Below are 15,956 nucleotides of genomic sequence, written 5' to 3'. Positions count from 1 at the left end.
CAACCTGGGACTAAACAGGAACGCTCGTGCCCAACCTGGGGCTAATCAGAAACGTGCTACCTAGCTGGGGTTAATCAGCATCTCCACACGCGGGAAGTGAACTCTACTCACTTCCCGTAAGATACATACACACTCCTCTCACGAACATAACCACGCCCCACGCACAAACATCTACACCTACTTTTTCTTCGATTAAAATTCGCTTCCTTTCTAACTTTCTCTTATACTACATCTTCTCATTTCAGTTTACCTCTCACTAAAGATTTTTCCGTTTTTCGACCTTTCTCTGCTACTACGCCTCCTACCATTTTCTCAACTTTTGGTGATTCTAATCCTAGGCGTGGGCGCCGCCGTCCAAGTTCCCTGCCCATTTCTCCTGAGTAACGACCACCAACCGCCCCTAATCGCTCACGAAAAATAAAATTTTGGCAATAATCCTCTTTTATACACTATTATCTTTTTATTTTCTTACAGACATTCTTCCCCTACCACAAAAACTGATTCGGCGCAAGCGGGTGGTCTTACCTAGCAAGTCGCAAGTTCTCTCCCGGGCACATCTCCAAGCAGCAGTTCTCTCTAGCAAGACGCCTTGGGACCAGTTCTCTCCAAGTAGCGGTCCTCTCCAGCAAGTCGCCTCGGACGCAGCAAGTAACGTCGCCAAGCTTCAAGCGGCCTTTCGCACCAGCCCGCGACACTTACGAGGCCCTCACTCCGGACCTTCTCTCTACGAGCCCTCGTCCGTGACCTTCGAGCCAAGTAACCATTAAATCTTAGTGTTATTGTGAGTCTCATTTACCTGGCTTATCCGAACCTAATCACGACATTACCAACCCTACTTTTTGTTCAATTACCGATCTGATAAACTTTTGATAAGCCGATTTGGTTGTGAAAACAATCTAAGTTTCGTTCAATAACTAATCTGATCACTTTCAACAAACCTATTTGATTGGAAAATTATTGACAAAAACATTACTTCGCGGTTTAATAATTTATTTAAATCGATTTCATAGGACTTCGTTGTAAGCAATATATATATTTTAACAGCGAAGAATAAATCCTTAGAATATCTCACTCTTGTACATGCAACATAGAGTTGGCCGTGCATCTATATATCTTACTTGAGCCAAATTCCAAATTTCTGAAGCTTGCCTTGAGGTTTGTTTATGGTTCCTGCAAACGCAGGGTGACTGACGGAGTAACGCCATCCACGTACAAATTTCTCTGGCGAGGGTGTGTCGGACACCGCAGACTTTCATATGTATTCCTGTTACTAGGTTAGTGTAAAACTACGCCAGCAATGCATTTTTGATATCCTTTCGTCCAATCACCGAACACTTCAAGGCGCGGTCCACACAAGCAATGTTTCGGCACCAAAGTTCCCGTTTTGCTCATGTGAACCGCGGTTCACACGAGTAAAGCAGGAAAAAGCTGCCGAAAAAACTAGTACCGAAACATTGCTCGTGTGAACTACGCTTATTTGCAGCACCGTGGATCTTACAGAGGTTACAAACTGCTCATTACGAAATAATTTATAGCATATTTGGTCCTTGACAATGGACTCCAAAAATTACCTGATACAAGAAAAGCATAATTGGATGGTAGTTGCACTGATCACACTTGCACCCGTTCTAAATCACTGTTGAATTTGCTGTTTTCCACTCTTTAGGGTCTTAGAGATAGATAGTAGCTCTAAATGTTTTCGCAACCTGTTCGTTAATTTCATTGATAATGCTAGAGCGGAATCCTACAGACCCTTGTGATTTGATCCTTTTCAGATCGTAATTCTTTTTATTCTCTTCCACTCTGTTAAAGCACTACACCCAAAAATTAGCCTTATGTATCAGTCTATATGCCCGAGTGCGTAAAAGAAGCCAACCAAAATTGCTTGACATCATCGCACACAACGAACTGAACACTCCACGGATTTCTTGTTCGGGAGATTTCATATGTATAAAGTATAATGGTAATTCAGTGCACTGTTATAAGTACTACTCTAAAGTCTGCAAGGCATATTCCTGACATTGAATATCTTCGTGCAATTGTCTGTGGTAATTTTCTTTGATTCTAGGTAGGGTAAGAATTTAAGTCCAAATTGCAGAAATTTGCGTGTGATCCGTGACTCCCGCACCCCTCTAACATCAAATGGACAGTTGTTCCGGTGTGCGATAGATGGCGTTGTAAGAAAGATATCTGGCGTGGACAAGTAATCGGAGGAAAGGTAGTGATTTTTGTTTTCACTTTGTAGACCTTTTGCATATAAGAGTAAACCAATTAGAAGCTCTATTTTTTACAGTGTACCCGTCGCGCACAGGTAAATAAATATTCTACGCATATTCTGTCTGTAGCGTTGAAAAAAGGAAGTAAAATTCACCACAATGGAGGTCGGGGCAGGCAACATGGCCTGAGGTGGTAAATAAATGATAGAAATTTTTATAAAGTATTTTCAAAACTGGTTATATTTGCTTGTCTTAAAGTCCTACACAATTCCAATATATTACAGTTTATAAGAAAAAGTGGAAGAAAGTGGAATTAGCCATGTAATTTGGGGAGTCGCGTGAATTAAGCCAACGTCTTATCTCTTAATTAAATAAATAGTTTTAATTTTGCCAGTACGAGGACTACTGAATAGTTGCGAGTATATATTGCTAGGGTAGTGGAATAATTGATATGATAACTCCGTGTTAGAGAAGTAAAGAAACATTAGGATTGCATAAATTAAGTTTCCATAGTTACAGTAGGATATAGTATGATTAGCATTATCATCAGTTTTATATGTTGAATTGTGATTTCACATCGCAGTTTTATATGATATAATTATAATACAGGTTGTTAAATTGGGGAAGATTTGTATAAGGTTCTGGCCTGGCTACTCAGTTCAAGTTTTACAGAACTGCAATTCAATACCTTCAGTGTTTGGTACATTATTTCTTTGGAAAATTTTCTACAAAGGTCCACAGGTCCACCCATTAGATGATTAGGGGAAATGTTTATTTCTAATATCCTTGAGTGAAGTAAATTACATTAGTCAACCCAAACTGACCTTGTAAACTTATCAAGTCTAAGTCAGGGAATTCAGTGCCGTTACATTAGTTAGGTGGTAAGCAATGGAAGGTAAAATTACTGCTTGCTGGCCAGTTCGACCCATTGCCAACTCTGCCCATTGGCTGCTTGAGGTGCCATATATATATTTTTTTCATAGATGCAGAGGTTCAAGAAATTAAAGTATAAATTCATCAACTTTAATCTAGTCTAACTGTGGTGAGCCAACTTGGTCGAGTAGATGGGCCAATTTGGTGATGGACCAAGTTGACCCTTGCTTGGTTTACTTGCTTATTTGCTTACCCTACACCAAATTACCACACAGTATCCCTTCCCTTAGTTTACTTACTTCTTAGTTTACTTAATAGAATTTAGAGGGTCTTCCTCATAGCTGTGGTGTTCCACCACTACTTCCATCCCAGGAGTCTTTTTGCAAGTCAATACAGTCTGGTATGGAGTTTAAGGTTGCCTTGCAGTGAGCTGTATACCCAGGGGTAAAATTTTACTTTCGACCATTGTTGGAATATAGCAATACAAAATTAAATAGTAATTTTGTAAATTAAAATGTATGAACGTAATATGCAATTTTGTGTGCGGAAATGAAAATAAAAAAAGTTGCTAAAACAGATTTTTAAGTAACGTAGTCGTGTACTACGAACGGTACGCCATGTTTGTTATGGTATATTCCGACGTCGGAGAAATGAAAGGACGATAAATTTGTCTAAACTAAAGTAAACTAACCTAACCGGTAAAATGTTACTTTCGACCATTGGAGGAATATAGCCATACAAAAGCTGAGAGTGGTTGAAAAGCCCGCCAACGTCTCTCACGACAACGACGATGAGGACCAGCCGGATGATATCTAATTTGCAGGTAATGATTTATTAAACACAGGTTAGTTTAGTTTAGTTTAGACAAATTTATCGTCCTTTCATTTCTCCGACGTCGGCATCTACCATAACAAACATGGCGTACCATTCGTTGTACACGACTTCGTTACTTAAGAAATCTGTTTTAGCAACTTTTTTATTTTCATTTCCGCACACAAAATTGCATATTTCGTTCATACATTTTAATTTACAAAATTACTATTTAATTCTGTATTCCTATATTCCTACAATGGTCGAAAGTAAAATTTTACCTACCCAGGTACAGGAGGCTTGTCTGGCAGTGTCTCTAAAGAAATTTGTCTAGGTGTAATTTGAATTTGATGACTGGGCAGTTCTTGATCTCTCTTATATGTTTCGGTAGTGTGTTGAAGATTCTGGGGCCATTGCGAGTGAAACTGGAGGCCTAAAGGGTCCTGATTCTATCTGGGGCAGATGTAGGCAGTGATTTCTTCTCACACATGCGACTATTTCTTTTATTATGTGTGTCTTGCAGAGACAATGTAGTTGGATTAGGTACCTGTTTCTCCAGTATTTTCCACACATATATACGGCTCAATATCTCTCGTCTTCTTTGTTGTGAGTATAGGCTTAGTTTTTTTCAGGTGATCCTAATAATTGAGGCCCTGCATGCCTTCGATTTGCCTGGTGAAGTGTTTTTGGACAGACTCTAGTTCCTGTATGTCTGCCCTTTTGTGTGGTGACCAGAGTTGGCTACAGTAGTCTAGTACAGGTTGTGTAAGTGCCTTCCAAAGTGATAACGTTAAATGTTACTCTCTTGATTTGAAGGTCCTAAGTACCCATCCAGCCATTTGTCTGGCTTTACTAGTAGTTTTGTAAATGTGGTATTTGTAGGTGGCATCTTCATTGAGGTGAATTCCTAGGCACTTTACCACAGGATTCGAGGATATAGTTATGCCTCCCTTAGTGTGTAGTGTGGTGGAGCTTTTTAGGTTGGAGTTGGGGCCATATCATATTATTTCAAACTTCTCATTGTTAATTTCAGCCCATTCTGAGACTTTGTCGAGGTTGCCCTGTAATTCCTGGATGTCAGCCTCGTTGTTGATTCTATGGCTGAGGGTGGTGTCATTCGCAAAGGATGACAGAAATGAACTGTCCACAGTTTGGCCGATGTCATTCATTAGGACCAGGAAAAGTAGCAGACCCAGCACCGAGCCCTGTGGTACACCACTGATAATGCTGACCTCTTCGATTTGTGGCCATCAACAGCTACCACCTGTGTCCTTGTTCTGACAAAGTTATGAAGCCATATTCCAATCTTTCCCTTTATTCCCATGGCCTTGAGTTTGTGTGTGAGGATGCCATGATCAACTTGGTCGAAGGCCTTAGCAGAATCAAGGCACACATCAACATTTCCTCATCTGGCAAGCCCTTGGAGCAACCATTCATAGTGGCTTAACAAGTTGGAAAGACATGATCTCCCTTTACAAAAACAGTGCTGAGATTTGCTTATTAGTTGATGTTTTTCTAGGTACATGATGTTATTTCTTATTATCTTTTAAAAAAAAATTATGATATGGAAAGTCAGTGCTACTGGTCTGTAGTTTTTGGTCAGACTTCTTTCTCCTCCCTTGTAAATTGGAGATATTGTGGCTTCCTTCAGTCTGCTAGGTATTATTCCTGTGTCAAGGGACAGTTGCCAAATTTTCTGATAGGGGGATGCTAGAGCCTCTGCATTTTGTAAGAATGATGGCAGGCACACCATCTGGACCAGCAGCTGAGTTTACTCTAAAGTTCACTAATTGCTTTCAGCACATAAGTCTTGGTAAAGTGTATGTTGCTGAGTTGAGGGTTTCTGTTGCTTTGTATTGAGAAGAATTCTTGGGGATTGTTTACAATACTTTCAATTTTTGGTTGAGAAAACACTGTTCTGTATTGTTGTGCTAAGATATAGGTTTCCTGGGAGCTTAATGATATGTTACCATTATCTGCTTGGAGTGGTCCAATTTTGGGATTTTGCTTTTGAGAATTTTTTACAGTAGCTGAAAAAGTACTTAGGATTGGTTTCAATGTTTCTTATTGCTTGAATTTCTTCTTTATTTCTTTGCTCCTCATGAGACGCCTTGATTTCTCTTTCTGTTGTGACAACTTTGTTGTAAAGTACATGTTTGCAGTTCTCATTTGTTGGTTGAGAGTTCTTCTTTTCATCAGTATTTTCCGGTCTTTAGGGATGTTGCTTTTTCGAGATATTAGTAATCTTCTCTCTGGTATTTTGTTTCGCTTACTCTTTGGATAGTCTCAAGGAAACTGTCAAAGATAACATTTGGGTCACTGCCTTGGAGGAGTGTCTCCCAGTTTATGTTGCTCAAGGTTGAGTTTACCTCATCCCAGTTGATGTTGATATTGAAGAAATTAAATTTGGAGAATGGGTTGCTCACACGTGGTATTGTTTCTTCATTTGGGGAGTCTGGTTTACTGTAGTTTGTACATACTTACATTTACCAAGGCTTTTTCCCCCTTACAAGGGAGGTAGCCAAAAAGAAAAAGGCATAAAATCATTCCCATCCATTCCATCCCTAAATACAATCCACTCCCCTCCACCCTCCCTCTTATCTTAGCACCTCCTGGATGACGGGTCATCCCTGCACCTTGTCCACTGCCCTGGGTCAGAGGCAGTGTCACAAGGCACAGCATATCCACAGCAAGGCCGCTTCATTAAATCGGCGACCCCCCCCCCCCCCTGGTAGAAATCCTTTCGGGCTGCATCAAATTTTGCTCACACATACTACCTCACCCCCCATTCCACCTCATCATGCATCACAACCTCATCTATATACAACCATTCTCCATTCACCCCTGTCATCTGTCCTCTCCCGTCCTTCCTCAACAGACATTCCCCTCTTCCCCAAAGCCCCCTTCACCCCATCCATCCATCTCATCCTAGGACGTCCCTTCATGTTCTGTAGTTTGTGGTTATCATTATAAGGCTGTGATCTGAGAAGATGGTTTTATTGGTTGTAAAGCATCTCTGTTGTTTACAAAGAACAGGTCTAGGATATTGTTTCTTCTTGATGGCTTGTTAATAACCTGCATCAGAAACATACATATACCAAGGCTTTCTCCCCCTTACAAGGGAGGTAGCCAAAAAGGAAAAGGCATAAATTCATTCCCACACATTCCATCCCTGAATACACTCCAACCCCTCCACCCTCCCTCTCATCTTAGCACCTCCTGGATGACGGGTCATCCCTGCACCTTGTCCACTGCCCTGGGTCGGAAGCAGTGTCGCAAGACACAGCACATCCACAGCAAGGCTGCTTCATTAAATCGGTGACCCCTCCTCTCCGTCCCCCCATGCATAAAAGGAGAAGACGGGGAGAAATCCCTTCGGGCTGCGTCAAATTTTGCTCACACATACTACCTCACACCCCATCTCCCCACCCATTCCACCTCATGCATCACATCATCATCCATATACAACCATTCTCCAGAAACATAGAGTTGGCAAAGCACAGGAGTTTCTGTGCTTGTGAGTTGTCAGTTTGGAGGGCTCCTGCAGTGGCGCCTTGAGGCCATCTGATGAATGGGAAATTAAAGTCCCCACAGAAAACTACATCTGGTGCGGGGGTTTGTAGGATCTCATGCAAGTGATTGAGTTCTGATATTGCACATTCAAAGTTTGCTATGGAGCAAGCTGGGGGTCGGTAGCAGTTTATTACTACCACAATTAGCTTTTGTATGTGGAGTGCCTGCAGTTGCACTTGCTCATCTGTGTAGCTAAGGATTAACTTTGTGCTTGGGGTAATGTCATCTGTTAGGTATAATGGTCCCATCGTGGCTCCTGTTTTTTCTATCTGTTCTATATAGTGTGTAATTTTCCAGTTCTATTTCTGCATCTCTGTGAGGGCAATAATCTTAGTCTTCGGCCTTAGCTAATTCTCCAAGATATGGAACCTTGCTTTGGTTTGATTTGGGGGTAAAGCCCCTGGATATTGCCCATCAAGATATTTTCTACTGACCTCCCCCGATTGTTGGCCAGGCCCAGAGTGGGCTCATGGGTGCTGGTGGTGTGGCTGGCCTCGGAGTGAGGCACTGTTGATTACTGGCTTGGTTAGGTTCTCTAGGATTGTTTCCTGGGGCTCTACTATCTTGGTCAGATTAGACATTACTGATTTCATTTTGCGGAGCATATCTAAAGAATTATTATCCCCATAAGATGTGTTGTTCTGGTTCTTTGGGATTTCTGTGGTGTTGTGTAATTTAGTTGTGCCTTTTTGTGTATCAACGTTTGTTTCAGTTTGGTGACGCTTGGTCCCCTTGATATGAATGAATTTGCAAGACTTGTTGAAACCTTCGTTATTCCGTAGTGAGTTTGAGTACAAAATAGGATGGTAGTTTGGGCAGTCCTTTTCCTCTGCAGCCGCGATCATCTCTCGGGCTGTGGTTCACAAACTTAGAGCATGACTTAGGATGGTTATATTTACAGCCTTTACAGCTAATTCAGTGTTTGCATATTCCTTTCCTGTAGTATCGGCAGATCCGGGTATTGCCTGTTCTTGACCCTGTAGGGCTGAGACTGGTATTAGCTTGTTTACTGACTGCAAATTTGTTTACAGGTGGAACAGTGTGATCCTGGGGCTGGTCAAGTTCTGGAGTTGAAGTTGAATTTCTGGCAGTGTCAACTTCTGGGTTGATACTCAATGTTGGTGTTTCTGCTGGGATTGGATCCAATACAGTTGTGGCTTTTTCATAGCAATGCTGGGTTCCTTGATGGTCTGTTCCCTGGTTGCTTTCTGATGGACTCCGTCTTGATGTTGCCCATCAATTGCTTTTTGTGCCTCTTTTGCTACCTTTTCCCAACATTCATCCAAGTATTTGGATTTGTAGCATTTTTCACAGGTATATTTCCTGGTGGTTTTCAGTAGACACATAAGATTGTATAGCGGGAGTTTTGAACAGTAATAGTGAATCCATTCTTTGCATTTGCCACACTGAATAGAATGGGTCATGTCATCATCTTTGCTACAGGCAGCACATGTGATTGTCTGGGACGAGCAGGTTTCTTTGTTTATTTTGTTTACATCCACCATTTTGAATGATCTCTGTAGACCTACCTCTTCCTTTGGTGGTTTGTTTATTTTTTATTTTATTTTTATTATTTATTTATTTATTTATTTATTTATTTATTTATTTTTTCAAATTTCCACTATACATAACCTAGCTGATTGTAACACTGTGAACCTGTGGTGTTTATTGTGTATACTATGTAGTTTTCATGTTGGTTAATGGCCTACACATTATGAGAAAAGCTAGATAAACACGGAGCTCCCCCACACGCACGTACAACAGTTGGTCCTGGTATTTGGGGCCTGCATGAAGAATGGATATTATTTTAGTTGTGCACACCTATGCAATATAGAATTAGAAAGTTAAGTATTAATTTTGTAAATTATAATACATGAACATAATATGCAATTTTCTTGGTGAAAAAAAAAAATCCTTGTTACTATCAGATTTACTAACAAATGAAACCACTAGGATATGGTCTGGACACCATGCCATTCCAGTCACTATCAGACGATAGCTTTCACGTTGTGGACCAGGTGTTCCCCAACTCTAGGTGACATTAATAAGCACAGTTGCAAAGACAATAGGGTTTCCTTGGACTTTATGAGAGAACATGGGGTTCTGCTGTCTTCTGTTAATTGCTCGAGGTACAATAATAATTAATCAGGCCGTCAACATCCGTGATGACAACGACAACCAGGATGATCTTTAGGATTTGAGGTACCGAATTACTAAATATAGGTTAGGTTACTTAGGTCAGGTAGATTAGGTTAGAATAGTCTAATTTATCATCCATTAATTTCTTCGACCTCGGCATGTATCAAAACAAACATGGTGTATCATTCAGCTGCTGCGACTTCATTCATTAGTAAATAGGTTTTAGCAACTTTTTTGTTATTGATTTCTGCCAAGAAAATCACATATTACATTGATCTATTATAATTTACAAAATTAATTAATTTTCTATTGCTATATCACATAGGTGTGCACAACTAAAATTTTACCGAAGAATATTGGAAAACTACATAGTGTGATTCATGTGAATCTAATAAAGATTTCTATTACTAATCAGTTTTATTTTATGCAGACTTTATTTTGGTAGAAATAACACCGTTTGTGTTAGTTACTTATTTTCTGTGAATAAGTGCTTTGTTACCACTGTTGTTCAGTGTTTACTATTACATCTACTGTTCCCTTCTATGGTCCCCTTTCACTTTCAACTTTCTTTTCATCACTGTCTTTATATAGGTTAGTCACTCAAGTTCTATTACTTATTTTCATCTGTAGGAAGACCTTTGCTTCTGATCATCTGACTTGGTCAAGTTTCATTTAATGTATGTATAGAGAATTAAACTGATCTTAAAGTTTCTGCTTTTCTTCCCGAATAATATTACACTAGTCTTGTAAATTTACACCAAGGGATTCCCCTGGAATCCTTAATTTGATCACCAAGTCAATTTGCCATGATTTCTTTAGTCCAATGATCTTCACTCTTACATCTAAGTGCCTCCCCTAAGGGTGTGACTTTACTCCTGTGAACTAATTAAATTTTCTCCTACCCTTTCTCCAGTCAGAAAGACTGTTACAAAATTCTTAAGCAATACTGCTTACTCAAGCAATCTCGAAATCAACACATCACTGGCTTAGTTTACATATTGTTACATCAACATTGTATAGCAATGAAATAAGGTCCCTAGTGGATGTATATAAACTTAAGATGAGAAGCGACATTATGCAACTCTTTTGCAGCTATTATTTACCAAACATCCAACTCAAAAATGAAATTCTTGCCACCTACCCCTCTATCTACCTTACTTGTCTCTCTTTATCTACCAGCCTCTTACATGCTTACATTACATGTAGCACATTACACAGCCAAAGAAAATGATGTTGAGGAAACCATATGTTCCATGGTCAGAACAAAATTACTTTTTTGGCCTTCCAGCCCCTCTCCACAATGGCAGACATCAGAGGTGCAGTAGATCAGTGTCACACGCACATATATATATATATATATATATATATATATATATATATATATATTGACTATATTATGACAAATAAGATTGAAAGTGAAAGAAGTTGATGAGATATGGGACAATTTACGCCTTAACGTTTCGACCCGCAGGGTCTTGATCACAAAGCTAACAACTCAAACGTAACAGGATGTTTTATACACAGACGGGTCATCTTACGGAACGCTTCGGAGAGCTTGCTAATTTATTTGCGTATTCTTTTGTTACTAATAAGCTTGTGGCTTTTGCTAAACATATAAACCCTTCCCTATGGTTAATGTTGTTATTAGTGTTGATATAAGCTGCCTCAATTGTCTTCCTTAGTTTCTTGGATGATCCTTTGTTTAATATGGTTGCGTTGTTCCAGTCTGGAAGGTGACCATGTTTATCCACATGCATTACTATGGAGTTAGATGTCCTATGTGCTTTTACGTCATTTTTATGTTCATTTATCCTTTTATTAAATCCGCGACCAGATTCACCAAAATATGAAGAGGGACAGCTTTTACACGGGATTTTATAAACAACACTGTTTTCGTTAGTGGGATTATTGTCGCTACGTGTTATCAAATGTCCTACTTTGCTACCTGACGTCCTGGCTATTTTGATGCCCGCTTTTAGGAGAAAAGTGTCTAGGTATGAATTGACATTAGAGTTTGGTACTGTGATATATCTGGTTTCATTCTTATTTTTATTTTTATCTTTACTTTTGTTAATTATTTCTTTGGCTTTCTTTTTTAACCTACATAAGAGACCTTTTGGATATTTGAGTTTTATGAAAGTCTCAGTAATATGTTGTAATTCATGATCTAGAAATTCTTTACTGCATATACGAAATGCTCTGAGTAAGAAACCTATTATAATGACTGTTTTGGTTCTGTCATCATGTCCTGAGTAGAAGTGAATATAGCCTTCTTTATTGGTGGGTTTTCGGTATACTGAAAATTTTACATTTTTATCTATTCTATGGATAATTGTGTCTAAGAAAGGTAATTTTCCGTTATTTTCATATAGAAAGTATATGGAAGAAACTTATCAAAAATGAATCTTACTCAGTGACAGTGAAACCTTCTTCTTCTTCTTCTTCTTCTTCTTCTTCTTCTTCTTCTTCTTCTTCTTCTTCTTCTTCTTCTTCTTCTTCTTCTTCTTCTTCTTCTTCTTCTTCTTCTTCTTCTTCTTCTTCTTCTTCTTCTTCTTCTTCTTCTTCTTCTTCTTCTTCTTCTTCTTCTTCTTCTTCTTCTTCTTCTTCTTCTTCTTCTTCTTCTTCTTCTTCTTCGTCCTCTCTAATCCTTGAATTTTTTTTAATCTGACTTATATTCTGTGGACATGTGGCTCTTATAGTATATCTTGATGGAGTTTTTGTTTGCTGTGTTATTGTTTCCATTGTTATACTTGTTAAGCTATTGAATTGTTCGAGAGACATCCGAGTTGGTGTATCCATTATTGACAAGAGCTTGTGACTATTTCTTGATGGGTTTGAGCCCAGGTGGAACAGTGGGAAAGGGCCCTTCTGACATAAGCATTTGCTGTGTTATTGTTTCCATTGTTATACCATTTGTTTTGTTTAGATATGATTGAATTGTTTGAGAGACATCTGAGTTGGTGTATCTGTTATTGACAAAAACTTGTGTGAATTTCTTGATGAGTTTGAGCCCAGGTGGAACAATGGGAAAGGGCCCTTCTGGCATAAGCGCTGATGGTGGACCATAAGTAGCGCTTAGAACATTCACTGTTCCCGTTCAAGCAGAGTCCGGCATTGGTTGGCTTGGTATATACTGTTGTCAAGAATCTGGTATTTCAGGCAGTGACAAGGACATCTAGGAAAGGGATGCCCATTATTGGCCTCTTCATATGTAAAGTTGAGATTGGAGGTTGTAATGAATCATCTCCTTAAGTCTTGCAGTTCGTCGTGATCTTTTATTTGTATGAAGATTTTGTCAACATACCTATAGTATATAGAAGGCCGGGCTGCTGTAAGAACTTTGGTCTCAATGGTTCCCATGTAGAAATTGGCGAACAGTACACCTAGAGGGCTGCCCATTGCTACTCCATTGATTTGCTTGTACATTTGTCTGCTGGGTGAGGTGAAAGGGTCTTTTGTACAGATTTCTAATAGCTCCTTCAGGGTTTTCTTTGGGATATCAAGTGGTTTGATTTCATTGCTATGGTACACTTGCTTAACCACTTCAGTACGGGACTTAAATCTCGCGGGCAGCAGCCAATGCCAGCCGTATGACGTAACGAAATAATATTCGCATCATAAAATATAGTCGCCGCTTATATCGATCGTTCTCTCTTTCACCCGCGAATTTTGAAAACCACAGATAATGGGATTCAGGGCGCATTTGGGAGAATGTAAAAACACAGGGGCGACTACAATAAATATAATCAAGACGCCGATATGGCAGCGTCGCGAATCCACTTGCTCCTCATGACGCCTACGTGTGCGGCACCGTATGGAAGGGGTTAAGTATGAAGTCTGTGGTCTTGTTTATGGGGACATTCGTGAAGAAACTTTCCACATCTAATGAAGCGATGATTGCATCATTCATGGGAGGGGAGTCATGTAAGCATGGACTACTGTTTCCTATTTGAAGGCATTGATGAATAGATGTCTGGCCAAATACTGAAAGAGGTATTTGCCTTGTATCCCAGGCTGCCTGACCCAATACTTGATGTCTCTTTTGTGTGTGGCATTCTACTCTGCTGCAGTTCCCCTACCCCTCCAAATATATATTAAAAATTGTTACTGACATTCCTATTAACTTGCAGTACCTATTCATGAGGTTTAAAATACTCAGAATGATAAGAGCCATCCAGTGATATAGATAACAATTGCATCTAAGATTGGCAAACACTGATGTGTGGTGGACCTGTTTGGAAATGGGACTGCATTTGTTGACAGAGAGGAACATGTACATTACATGGCAAAGGGATAAGGTGGCAGCAAATTGGAAGTGAGCATTAAGGGGGTACGCGACACCTGGGGGGGTGAATTTGGTCAAGATATGGCATTTTTCAAAACTGTGTTCAAAATGTTCGTATACCACTTAGAAATAAATCCCGACAAATAATTTTCCAGCCGCGCGCAATTTAAAGGTCCTGGGTGAGGATTAAAGGGACAGATTTAAAGGCGCAACCCACACTAGAAGGAGGCGTGCCACTTAGGACCTTCAGGCGCAGCGAATAACGTTGAAATTTGATTGAATTTACACTCGCCCAGTGTATCAACGGCCAATACGATTGTGGAGGGGAAGGGAGGAAGGTGGAGGGAGAATATTTCGCCAACTTTGTGCGAAACTAAGCGTTAGTTACCGGCTAACTCTGAAAAGGGAAGTACGCATGTCTCATGAGCTCTCATTGCAATCTATTACTTTAGCTAGTACATATTACTCTTTAGTACAGTCATCATGGGTAGCAAAAAGAACAAAAGAACATCACAATGACAAAAAACAGCAGTTAAAGATGGCAAGCAGTCAAAGACGACTAAAGATCTCACCACCTCTCACTCCACCACCGCCCTCACCTGCACCTCTGTGACGGTGACAGAGGTAAAGGACAACATTAGACTAAACAATTCAAAGAGGAAGATTAAATCCAAAGAAGAAAGCAAGAGGAAAAAGATCAAGGCTATACAGGAAGAAGAAAGAAGAAGGGACATCATATGATGCTGGAGGGGGTGCCCTACCAACATAGATTGGCGAGGGGAATCTGATGAGGAAAGAGAAGGTGCCCACTACTGGAACATAAACCTCTTTCCAATGATTTAGATACCCTGAAGACCCCCAGCAGAGAGGTTTCATATGAAGAAACCGCCAAAGGTGCAAAAAAGCAAATTATATGATGTTGTCGTCTGTGCGTCGTCACTACTGTGACATACTTATACTTTAGTTTTTCAGTATTTAAAGTACTTATAATTAAAATAAGTTGATAATTTTTACTGTACTTACTTATTATATAATAAGAATTAAGCCATGAAAAAATCAGTCAAATTGGTGAAACTATAAGCAAGTTACAGATATATTCATATTTCAAGTTGCCATATCTCCGTTCGATATTTTTCTACTTTTTTTTAATCATAAAAAATCTAATATACATTAGATTTAAATGAAACTTACAGGGAATATTACTTTTAGTAACTGCTAGGGCCGATCGTTCGAATATTTTGAATAGGATGAAAGAGTTCGGAGTAATAATGGAAACAAGAGCAAAAAAATTGTATTTTTCACGATTTTTGCCAGCCATTAAAATTGAAATGCCTGTATGCAAAAGTATAAAGGAAATTGTTCAATTACTCAATGACCGGCCCTAGGTGTGCCTACTGACTAATCATAGCCAAAATATAAAACAAATTGGTCCACGTATTATGGTGCTGTGCACTTTTAAATGTTGCTACTGGTATACGTACATGTGTACATGTGTACATATGTACATGTGTACATACATCATTCTGCTTCACCTAAAATGTAAGCAATATGGATACCTATTTACCTGAGAAGTTTCAGCTCTTTACTCTAAATATTTTAGAAAATGACCTCCAGGTGTCGCGTACCCCCTTAAGGGAGAGAGACTGGAAGAAGTGGATAGCTTTAGATACTTGGGCATAATGTGGCAGGAAAGGGAGGAGTGGAATCGGAGGTAGAATGTAGATTGAGAGAAGCAAGTAAATGCCTTCGGGGGATTAAAAAGTATAATGACAAATAGACATTTGGGAATGGATACTAAGAGGAGATTGTATGAAGGAATAATTGTGCCGACAGCAATGTATGGGGCAGAAACATGGAACATTAGAGAAGAAAAGTTTGTGTTTGAGATAAAATGCTTGAGAAGTATGATAGGGGTTACTAGGCTAGATACTGTGACAAACAAGGTGATGAGGAGAGCGGGGTAGAAAGAGTTAGGAGATAGGGTTGATGAAAGAGTATTGGGATGGTTTGGACACATGGAAAGCATGAGTGAAGAAAGGTTAGTAAAAGAGGTCTGGAAA

At 39.5% G+C, this 15,956-nt stretch overlaps 1 protein-coding gene across 3 annotated transcripts in view; it reads left to right on the top strand.

Moving 5' to 3' along the window:
• Positions 1-2,130: 2,130 nt before the first annotated feature.
• Positions 2,131-15,956, top strand: part of CkIIbeta (casein kinase II subunit beta) — an 81,969-nt gene continuing 68,143 nt past the window's right edge. Inside the window, exon 1 of one of the 3 annotated variants that reach the window (XM_076199006.1) lies at positions 2,131-2,218. The gene's annotated coding sequence lies outside the window, so the exon portion shown is untranslated. Of the gene's footprint in view, positions 2,219-2,287; positions 2,312-15,956 lie in introns of those variants that run through there. The other 2 variants (XM_076199007.1, XM_076199008.1) reach the window with 2 other exon arrangements.

This window comes from Oratosquilla oratoria, chromosome 15 (genome assembly GCF_046742065.1).
Source record: "Oratosquilla oratoria isolate Oo_2021 chromosome 15, ASM4674206v1, whole genome shotgun sequence".
Taxonomy (NCBI): Eukaryota; Metazoa; Arthropoda; class Malacostraca; order Stomatopoda; family Squillidae; genus Oratosquilla; species Oratosquilla oratoria.
This window is presented reverse-complemented; position numbering and strand designations above follow the sequence as displayed.